General features: G+C 49.2%; 1 long non-coding RNA gene across 1 annotated transcript; it reads left to right on the top strand.

Annotated features, from left to right (window-relative positions):
* Positions 1-3238: 3238 nt before the first annotated feature.
* Positions 3239-8758, top strand: LOC120225054. Its single transcript, XR_005526728.1, has 3 exons — positions 3239-3301; positions 8242-8428; positions 8527-8758. It is a non-coding gene; the product is annotated as an uncharacterized LOC120225054 (long non-coding RNA).
* Positions 8759-11056: the final 2298 nt, after the last annotated feature.

Consider the following 11056-nt stretch of genomic DNA (forward strand, 5'->3'; position numbering starts at 1 on the left):
AAACTCTGGTACCCACTATTCTACTTCATACCCTATGAATTTGACTGTCCCAGGTACCTTAGAGAAGTGGAGTCATACAGTATTTGTCCTTTTGTATCTGGCTTATTTCCCTTAGCACAATGTCTTCAGAATTCATTCATGTTGTAGCATGTATCAGAATTTCATGCCTTTTTAAGACTGAATAATATTCCATTCATTGTATGTACATAACATATTTTGTTTATCCGCTTATCTGTTGATGGACATTTCGGTTGTTTCTACCTTTTGGGTATTGTAAATAACTGCTATGAACAATAGTGTAGCTGGCATCCCATAGGTTTTATGTCCCAAACTACAATGTTGATTAGACTCTGTTCCTAAGGGTACCTGAGGCTCTGAGACAACAAGAAGCTGCAGAGACCTGTGGGGTGAGGGGCACCCAGTCCTCCAGCATCTAAGCCCAAAACACAAAGGGATGGTTAGAAGAGGGAGACAAAGCCCCTTTCGAGCAAAAATTTATCTTCCCAACTACCCTGTTGTGGATTCTATTACCCCTATTTTATAGATGAGGAAACTGAGACACAAGACATAAAAGGCCTTGCTCAAGGTCATGACCTAGTTGTGGAAGAGTGGGAATTTGATACAGGCCTGTCTGACTCGCCCTGCCACCTCCATCCAGACCTGGAACAATCCCTGAGAGAGGATGGCCCCAGAGGAGGCGTGTGACAGCTCCACTCTCCAGGAGCCATAACCGGAAGAACATCCCTGCCCCCCTCTAACCAGGGCATACTCAACCAAATAGCAGTTCAGTGGGACCCTGAGTGAGGGCTGGGAGCTCAGCCCCCTTGGAAAGTGATCCTGGGCAACCTGTGTAGAACTCAGCAGGGACCAGCTGGGCTTGATTCCTTCCAGTGCCTACAGGATACCCTGAGCTGGAGGTCCAAAGGTCTGACTGCAGGTCAGTCCAGGCCTGCTTCTGAGGGTCCCTCAGTTGTCTCCTCAGACTCTCTCTCAGTCAGGGCCCCACCAGACCACAGCAGATGCCAGGATCATAAACGACTCCCAGGGAAACCCTAGGACCTTCTCTCAGAATTCGATTCTGGAGGGATTCCAGTGGGCTGCCTGGATAGTGGACTGGCCCCCTGCCTCCCACAGCCCCTGTCTCACACCCACCCTGTGGTCTTCCTGCGGGAGGAGGGAGGTGGGCAGGGCTACCTACTGCTCTGTCTCCACCTTGGCGTCCTGGCTGCACCGAAGTCTCCGACGGCCACCCAAAGTCGTTCCTAAAGTCCCTGCCAGTCTCCACGGTGCTCCACTCCTCAGGGAGCAGTTCACAGAACTGAATGGATCTTGGTGAAGGCCCCAGGACCCTTAAGTGACTTTTCCCTGGGTTTATCGCTGCGTGCCAGGGCCGCCCAGAGGACGAAGGCGCACCGGTACAAAGCCAGCTGTAGAGCAGGAACGGCGAGGGCACGCGTCTCCTGCCTGCTCCACAGCTCAGCTCCGGCTGAGCCTGCCTCCCAGCTCTGGAAGGGGCGCCCCTTCTTTCCCTCCAACACCCCGCCTGCCCCCACCCCGCGAAGCAGCAATTACTACCAAGGAGGCTCAGGGCCAATTAGTGCGGGAGACGCGGCGCGCCGTGGTGCCCGAGCTGACCGCAGCCTCCGCAGCACCGCCGCCGCCGCCCTCGCCCGTCAGACAGCGCCAGCGGCCCTGGGAGTCCCTGGGGACGCGCCGTCCGGCCTCCCGCCAGCGGCAGTGAAGGATCCAGTCGCCTGGCGCGGGGCCAGGGCCCTGGCGGACGCGAGGGCGCCGGGAGCTGACTGGGGGTGGGGGAGAGGGGAACCGGGCCTCCCCCCCAGTGAGGGCTCCTACACCCCTGACCGCCCGTGCCCAGGCACCAGCCAGCAGTCGCCCGCAGTCGCCTGGCGGGCGCGCGGCAGGAGGCGCGACGAGGCCAAGCGATCCCAGTCTCAGGCAGGCGACATAAGCTCTCTGGGTAGGGGCGGTCTCAGTCCAAGCCCCTTGCGGTCTCATGGTCCCCCTGGCTTCGCTCTCTCCAAGGCCCCGCGTAGGCTGGTTGCCCCCAGAGCATTTTCCTGCTAGTAGCCATGGAAGCCTCTGCTGGCTGGTGCCCCCGCGGCAGGGAAGTGGGCAGGAGTTTGGGTGAGCAGGGCGAGGCCACAGGCTCATCACCAATGAATGAATCATGGGCTTCCTCTCCTGGGTCCCCACCGTGCACAGCCTGACTGACCACCTGTGGGCTCTGAGAGACCCAGGAGGGATCAATCTTGCCTTCCAGAAGCCCACAGGCTGCCAGGAGAGACACTCCAGAGGCCTAGCCAGAACCTCAAGCTAGTAGAAGCTCTGAGGTTCGGAGAGGCATCAGGTGAAGGAAAAAAGGACTGGAAGAAAAGCAGTGAGGTCAGATGCCACCAGTTCAAGGCTTCTCCTCCAATGACCCCTTTCCAGCCCAAGCTGAACATGCTAGAGCCCTGTCCTGAAGGACAAGGTAAGCCTATGCCCAAGACACGCTACATGAGGCTGAAGTTTCTAGAAGAGAAGAAGCAGTTGGGGAAGGGTTCAGGAAGAAGTTTCACAAATAGGGTTGACCAAAGAGGTCTGCCACACAGTTCTGTTTTCCCCATTAGTGCCACAAGGGGCTGGGTTAGAGGTGCTGAGGCCCCTGACCAGTGCTGGGTGCAGTGGCATGGATTTCAGAGTGGCCTTTACTGTGTCCTCTGCTCCCACTTCTCCCATGTCTGGCCTTAGTAGGAAGGGGCTGGAGACCTTCTGTGTGCCCTGAAGGGCCAGATTTCCTGGGAAGAAGATGTCACTCTTCTAAGGTTGTCAAAACTCTCCTTCCGAACTCTCCTTCCATATCCCAAATTCATTAACTGTGTGGAGAGAGAGTGCCTGCAAGAAACTAGGGTATGGGGATTGAGTGAGGAAGGGATGCAGCGACAGAGACACCACCTTGAGTCCTTCAAGAACTGAGATAGAAATATATTAAAGCACAAGTAGGGGCGCCTGGGTGGCTTAGTCGGTTAAGTGTCCGACTTTCGCTTAGGTCATGATCTCGGATCTCGCGGTTCGTGGGTTCGAGCCCCGCGTCAGGCTCTGTGCTGACTGCCAGCTCAGAGCCTGGAGCCTGTTTCAGTCTGTGACTCCCTCTCTCTCTTACCCTCCCCTGCTCACGCTGTCTCTCTCTCTCTCTCTCTCCTAGAAATAAAAAAAAAAGTATATTAAAGCACGAGGAAAGGAACAGAAGCAGATGAAAGAGACAGTGGAACAATCTGCCAAGAAAGGCAAGGGGTAGAGGGTAAGAAACAGAAGCAGGTGGACACATACCCAGACAGGCAAATGGACAGAAAGCCAAGGCAGTGCTGAGGCTGTTCAGGCTGGAAGAGAGAAGACCTGCATCTTCAGAAGATGCAGTAAGCAGGGATTTGTTTCTCATCCCAGTTGCCTGGCCAGAGACCTTGGGGTGATGATACAAAGGGTCAGCTGGAAAGGCGAGAGCACAGTAGATATGCTGACCTAACTTGGGTGAGGTGGTGAGTCAGAGAAGTCTTCTGGGGGAGCATCTGAAAAGACCAGCAGGAAGGAGTGGAGGTTATGGAGGAAGAGAAGGAGGGGAAGCTATGTCAGCCAGAAGGCACAGCAGCAGCAAAGGCCTGGAGATAGGAATTACCCTGTTCCATCCTAGCAGCTCTGTGTCAGTGTGGCCCACGCAGGAAGGCTAAGAGGGGAAGCAGCTCCCAGAGCTGGAACACCAGGCTCATAAGCCTGGGAGAGAGCACGGAATCTACCTTGAGGCACTGGGGAAGCCATGGGAGGGACATGTCTTATGGGAGGTTAGACTTATCCTCCAGAAGGATCTTTGAGATTACAGAATACAGAAGAACTAAGAGAAGAGAGATAGAAGTGGGGATACCAGGTCAGGGCAATGCAAAACTAGACGATGTGTCCTTCATGGAAGAGAGCAAGCAAGCTCTTAAAGCAGATGGACAGGACTTGGTGACAGATGAGGGAAGAGGAGGTAGAAGTTGAGAGACTCCTACATGTCTTGTTGTTGCAAGAAGCTTTGGACAAAAGCAGGAGTCCAGCTCTGACCCTTCCCCTTCCCCACCTACCAGATGGCCCCTAGGGCACTCTGACTGAGAGCTCTCCCACCCAACCCACCCTGGGAATTCATCACCCCCCCTCAGGGCCTGGGAGACCTCAGCCCCTACCTACTGGATCCAGAAAAAGTCCCAAAGGGGAGTCCTGTCCAGGATGGGGACACATGCAGGGCCTAGTGTTGCTGGGGAAGCCCCTTCTCTCTCCCTTCCCTCCATGGAAACCTAATCCAGACAGGACTCTAGCCTCCTACCACTGACTGTCTAAAGTCACAATAACTCCATGCCCACAAGGAGTTGGGTTTGGGCCTATTGATCTGTGGGGAAAAATGGAAGGGGAGGAAGACCCATTTAAACCCTGAAAGAACTCAAGATCAAATGGTCTCACAGAACAGAGCTCAGCATGCCTCTTTTAGGCTGAATTGGGAAGCTGGACATTCCTGTCTGGGCCTATTTTTCTGTGTGTGTCCTCAGGCAAGGCACTTGCCTTTCTGGGCCTCTTCTCCTCATCTGTGCATCTGGGAACAATCCCAGTAGGACACTACTCCAACCCCAGTCCCCTCCAGCCAGGATTCGTCCACTCCCAGCTCTTTGAGCCACAGACATTGGTGAAGAGCAAGATGGTGACCTCAACAAGGAGCCACGGGGGGATCATCATGAATTTCCTACCGTTAGGGAGCAACATATGAATTTCCTACTGTTAGGGAGCAAGAACACTTTTGAGGTGGGCCTGAATGTGGAAGAAAAGCTTTTCAGAAAATTAGCACCAGTGGCAGAAAAATTCACCAAAAGCTGGGAAAGGCGTCTGTGGCTGATTCATGTCTCTTAACTAAGAAGCAGCTCTTCTGGCCTGGAGGACAGACTGATATCTTCCAGGGCCTTCCAGAGACTCCAAATCCAAGACACTAAAACTCTGGTTTTGTTGCTGGGCTTCTCAGGAGCACTATCATCAATTTGTTACTTCTGAAACATGGAATTCTGGAGTTCAGTGCAAGGAAAGGCCACCGGTGGGCAGGGATCTTGAGTTTTATTACAACTGTTCCCTCTGCTGTGTGACCTCAGATATTCATTTGGCCTATCTGATCCTCCCTGCCAGGAGAAATCCTGTCTGCCTGGCTTCTAGGTGACCAATTCATCTACAATACTCAGCACATCTGGAAAAGAATACTTTTTTCAAAAATTGAGGATGCAAACACACCCAAACAACTCTTGGTAATGGAAATCTAATGTGAGAAACAGGGAAAACAGCAAGGAGCCCATTGCACTGGGTGGTACAGACCTCCATCCCACATTTCCCAGGTCTGGCTGACAAAAGAGCTATTGCAGCATGCACCTCCAGGGGGCACCACTTACCTGGTTTACAGTGTGAATGAGAGCCTACACCCGCTTACACCACACATGCCTCAGAGAAGGCTCTAATTGGGCGATTGCTTGGTCACCACCTAACCAAAGCATTCACATGGGGCAGTCTTTGGAGCCCAGTGGACTCCCCCCAGCCCATCCAAGGCTGTGTTTGGCTACCAGAGGTGGTCTTGCTAAGTCATTTGATGTTAAAAGAAACAGAATCCTTTGAGTTCGCAGCCCTCAGCGCCTCAGGGAATCCCTTCCAGGGCCCCACACTGATTCTGTCATTGCCACCTTCCCTGACTCACTACAAAGGAAAGCAAGCCACAGGCAGTTACCTCTGCTATAGAAGAGCACGCATGCCCCAGCCTTGCTCTGCCAGCTTCCTTTTCCAGCCCCTTCTCAGCTCATTTTATGGTATTTTGAGCGGACCTTGTATGAACTCAAATTGTTATCCAGGGCATCCCTTGACTGCCAACATTTATAGTTGGATTTGTATCAAACTACAGAGTTGTAAAAATCCTAGAATTTCAGAGCCGGATGGGACGTTTAAGATAGTCAGAGCCGCCATTCTTTGAGAGCTTGTAACTTTGTGCCAGACACTAACCAAAGTACCGTCTGGTGTTTTTGCCTGTCCAATACATCCATTCCTTTTCCTGCTATATTACCCTCTTGACAGCAATTCAGTGTCCAAAGTTCAGGAATGAACAGGTAACCTAAACATGGCCTATTAAAGCCAACCCAAGATTTTTGTTGGAATATCAGGAAAGAGCAGTTCTCACCCCTAGGGGGGTAAGTCAGCATGTGAATGAAGCTAAAACAGAAAAACAGAACCAAGAGACAGAGAGAGAGAGAGAGAGAGAGAGAGAGAGATTTCTGGGGTCAGTGCTTGAATACCTGGATCCAACCATGCCTAGAATCACATATACACCCAGAGTTTTCAGTGAAATGAGCTAATACTTTCCTTTTGTGTGTGTGAGCCAATTTTAATTGGGCATCTATTACTTGAAACCAAAACAGTCCTGACAGATACAAGTAGATGTCTTTGCCCTCAATTTATAGGTTAAAAAACTGAGTGGAGCGCCTGGTGGCTCAGTTGGTTAAGCACCTGACTCTCGATTTCAGCTCATGTCATGATCCCAGAGTTATGGGATCAGACCCGAGTCAAGCTCTGTGCTTAGCATGGAGCCTACTTAAGACTCTCTCTCTCTTTCTTTCTCTCTCCCTCTCTCTCTCTAATTAAAAAAAAACAACAACCAAGGAACCACCTAGCTCTGGGATCTTTGACAAGTCACTAAAACCCTCCAACATCAGGTTGCTCTAACAAAGAATAAATGGATTGAATTTCTTCAACTTCAGGACAACTTTGCTCTTTTGGGATTTTTCTCTCTGGATCCTTCTAGCCATTCACTCTTAAATGAGATAGTCACTTGTTCTGAGTCCCAATTTTCTGAGCTGCAAAATAAGACATTAATTCCTTCTCTCCTTACCTTGAAGGCACTTGGGAGAGTCCAGTGAGTGGAAAATTACTTTTACTAAAGCAAATGTTATATACTGTTCATATTTTACAAATGAGAGATCTCAAGTCATACCAGATAGCCATTGTTGTCCCAAAATGGCTCATGTCTCTTCCGAAACAACTTTTAAAACAACTTTTTAAAATAAAACTTAATGGAGCACCTGGGAGGCTCAGTCAGTTAAGCATCCAACTTTGGCTTAGGTAATGATCTCATGGTTCGTGAATTCAAGCCCCACATTGCGCTCTGTGCTGGCAGCTTGGAGCCTACTTCAGATCCTCTGTCTCTCTCTCTCTCAAAATAAATTAACATTAAAAAAAAAAAGATTATCTCTCTCCTCTCCTTCTGCCCCTCCCCTCTCAAAAATAATTAATTAAATAATTATAAAAAAACAAAATGTGTTGATGGGAGGAGAAAAAAACAGAATTGAGTAGAGGGAGAAGTCAAGCTACACTGCAGCCCAACAACAGCTTCTAGTGACTCCACAGGGAGCCTTGGAGCTCATGTGGCCCGCCAGCATTGCTCTGTTGGGCCTTTATACTGCCATCACCAGTCATTGTTCTGTTGTTGTTGCTGTTTGTTTGTTTGTTAAAGTTTATTTATTTTGAGGTGGGAAGGAGTAGAAGAGAAAGAGAGAACTCCAAGTAGGCTCCACATTGTCAGTACAGATGCCCACCCGGGACTTAATCCCATGACCCAGGGATCATGACCTGAGCTGAAGTCAAGTCAGACGTTTAACTGACTGAGCCACCCAGGCACTCCTCCCATCGCCAGTCATGGGATGTAAGCTGCCCAGAAAGGAAGACTTGCAGGTAGCTTTTTATACTTCAGGGAATCCTGGAAAGGGCTGAGATCAATCCCAGCTGCTGGGTAACAAGTCCTTCTCTGAAGAAGCTCATCTCTATGTCCATCTCAATCACCAAGGCTACTGAAGCTGCAAGGCATCCTGGGAGCTCCCCTGGGGCAGAAGGAGCAAGCTTCCCTAGGATCAGGTAGGCTAGGGAAGCTACCAACTGTGAGGAAGCTGGGTCTGGTCTCCAGGTCAGGCATCGTGTGGAGCAGTCATTCTCCCAGCAGTTTTCAGAGGCCTCTGAGCCCATGTTTAATGAAAGAGTATGAATTTGCCTAGCTAAGAATGGGGAAAGAAGCAAGCTAAACACAGGAAGTTAACCAGGGCTAGAACAGTCTGAAGTTGAACTCCTTGCCCATTTACTCAGAAGTGTCATCTAGAAGAAGAGAATTATTGTCTGCTTTATTAATTGCTCCTTTTGTGTTCCTAGAGGGAAGACAGGCTGGTGGAGAGGCTGGGGGCTAGTAATTCTGTTCGCCTACTTGCAAGACAATATTACAGCATGATGGGAAACCCTGACTGTCAGGATGGTTTAGAGCTTGGGAAATTTGGGAAAGAACCCAAGAACAGCACGTGGTATCGAGGCATCATCAACATGGAGACAAAAAGGAGAGAAGGTAAGAGGATGCATTTGGATTCAAGAGTCGATAATGAGCCAGAAGTGAATGTTGAATTATTCAACCTCCTTTATTGATCCATTGATCTCTATCTGCAGGTCTTGGTTTATTCTTGGTTGGCATTTCCTGTGTCTGAGACACTGAGAAGAGAAATGGGGGGAGGAAGGATTTTTAAGACTTAAGAAGAGAGAAGAGGCGGTGCCAAAGAGAAATCTGGCTAACAACATATATCAGGAACCTTAAAATGCCCATACCTTTGACATAGTGGTTCTGCTTCTGGAAGCTGACCCTAAAAACGCTATCGAAAACATTAAGAAAAATCCTTAAGTACTATGATGCTCACAGAAGCCTATTTTATAACCGTGGATAATGGGAAACAACCTGAATAAATGCCCAACAATAAGAGATCAGCCAGGATGCCATTAGTTTTATATACTTACATGGGAAAATACTTATTCCATAGGTTAGGTAATAAAGAGCATTCAAAACTGTACCATAGAACATCATAACTATGTGCAGGGTGCCTGGGTGGCTCAGTTGGTTGGTTAAGTGTCTGACTCTTGATAACGGCTCAGGTTCTGATCTTGTCATGAGATCAAACCCCGAGTTGGGCTCCACACTGATTCTCTCTTTCCCTTTCTCTTTGCCCCTCCCATGCTCACAGTCTCTATCTCACTCTCAGAATAAATAAATAAACTAAAACCACCACCACCACAACAACAGTATAGTTATGTTAAGAAACGTAGCTGGAGAAAGGCCAAAGAAAATATACTTAAATGTATATTTAATTACTTTTTAAAAATTAAAAAAAAATTTTTTGAGTGAGAGAGCAGGAGCAGGGGAGGGGCAGAGAGAGAGGGAGACACAGAATCTGAAGCAGGCTCCAGGCTCTCAGCTGTCAGCACAGAGCTCAATGCAGGGCTCGAACTTGTGAACCACAAGATGATGACCTGAGCCAAAGTTGGATACTTAACTGACTGAGCCACTCGGCACCCCACTGTATATTTAATTATAATTAAATTATTGTTTTGAGGTGGTAAGACTACTTTCTTTTCCTATATTCCTATATTTCCTCAGTTTTCTACAAAAAATATGCACAAATTTTAAATAATTTTTTAAAATGTAAGGGTGGAGCAAAAGACACTCATATGAAGGCTGCACAGTAGTAAAATGAACACCAATTAGTGGGGAGCCAAATCCTCTTAGGATACTGGTGTACTGGCCATCTTCCTGATGCATTGTATGGCCCAGATGATAGAGTGAGGGACACTGTGGAATGGTCTATGGAGGCTAGTCAAAGGCCCCTGAATTTATATTTAACGAAAAAGTATGAGTTATTGCAGCAGAGAAAGGGGAGGAAGTCATGCTAGATAGAGGGTACATACAGTTAGAGCAAAGGCACTGAGGCATGTGGGAAATGTAACCAGGTCAGTATGGCTGGATTGCTGCATACTACAGGGAGAAATGATGGGAGATGGGATTGGAAAGGAAAGGAGTCATGAATGCTGGGCTGACAGCGCTTGCCTTTCTGCCATAGGCAAATCAGAGACTTGGGGGAGGGGCACGGGGGAGGGGCGGTGCGGTTAGAGCTCACCACTGCCATTCTCTAGTCCCCTAGTCTCGTCTGTTTCCCATCACCCGCCAGAAACTTGGAGAGCAGGGCAGGAGAAAGGGAGCAGTCCCAAACTGCCCTCGAAGACTGGTCAGCTAGGCCTCCTGACCCCAGCCTGGCCCTCTTCCCAGTACACGAGGCTCGGTCCCCATCCTCAGGCACCCAGACAAACCCCTCCACCTCCCATGACAAAGAGGCTCATTTGGAGCCTGGGCAAGATTTGCAAACGTCAAACTTGTAATTACAAGGATGAAATCATCTGGTTCCTTTTAAGCAAACGGGTTTATTGATCCCAACACTGAAGAAATGCTATTCTGGGGAAACTTGCTCCTCTCAGTTTTCCTCTCCTTGCGGGATGGCTGAGCTGGTGGGGGAGGGTGGCAGGGGAGCTAAGAAGGGGAAGAACCTCCTGGGAGGGGAAATTCTTAAGGACCTAGGGATGAGTTTTATGGTGTATTTAAATTATATCTCAAAAAAGAATTCTTTAGGGCCCAGAAAACTGCCTCAATTAGGCAGATGACACCCTCATCCAGGACTTAGGCACATCTCCATCCCCAGACTAGATGCTAGATAGAGCTGGGGATTTAGGAGCTGTGCCAACGATTAATTTCCTTCCTTTCCCACCCCCATCAAGACCCCCATCTTTTGTGACTCCAGATCCTATTTCAATTTCAAGATGGCACAATATTTCCTCAGTAACTGTAGGGAAACTGTTTCCTTAGAAAATATACACTACAGGCTCAGGGGCCTGGGAAGCCCCCACCCTCTCTATGAGAAGAGGCAGATATGGGGAGCTGCTGACACCAGAACTAGATAAAGCCATTCTTTCTGCTGGACTAAGGGAGACAGGATGTCTAGGACTTGACCTTCCAAGCCAAGGATAGACAAACAATTGGGCTTAAGGGGCAGGAATGCAAAACTATCAAGGGCAGGGAACTGATTCTGCCACAAGGCCCACAGTAGGATTCCTTCATTCAACCTCTTGGGGACCCTTTGGGAGCATGGCAGGGTGCTTC

The sequence above is a fragment of the Hyaena hyaena genome, unplaced genomic scaffold, assembly GCF_003009895.1.
Source record: "Hyaena hyaena isolate Hyena2069 unplaced genomic scaffold, ASM300989v1 scaffold_18, whole genome shotgun sequence".
NCBI lineage: Eukaryota > Metazoa > Chordata > Mammalia > Carnivora > Hyaenidae > Hyaena > Hyaena hyaena.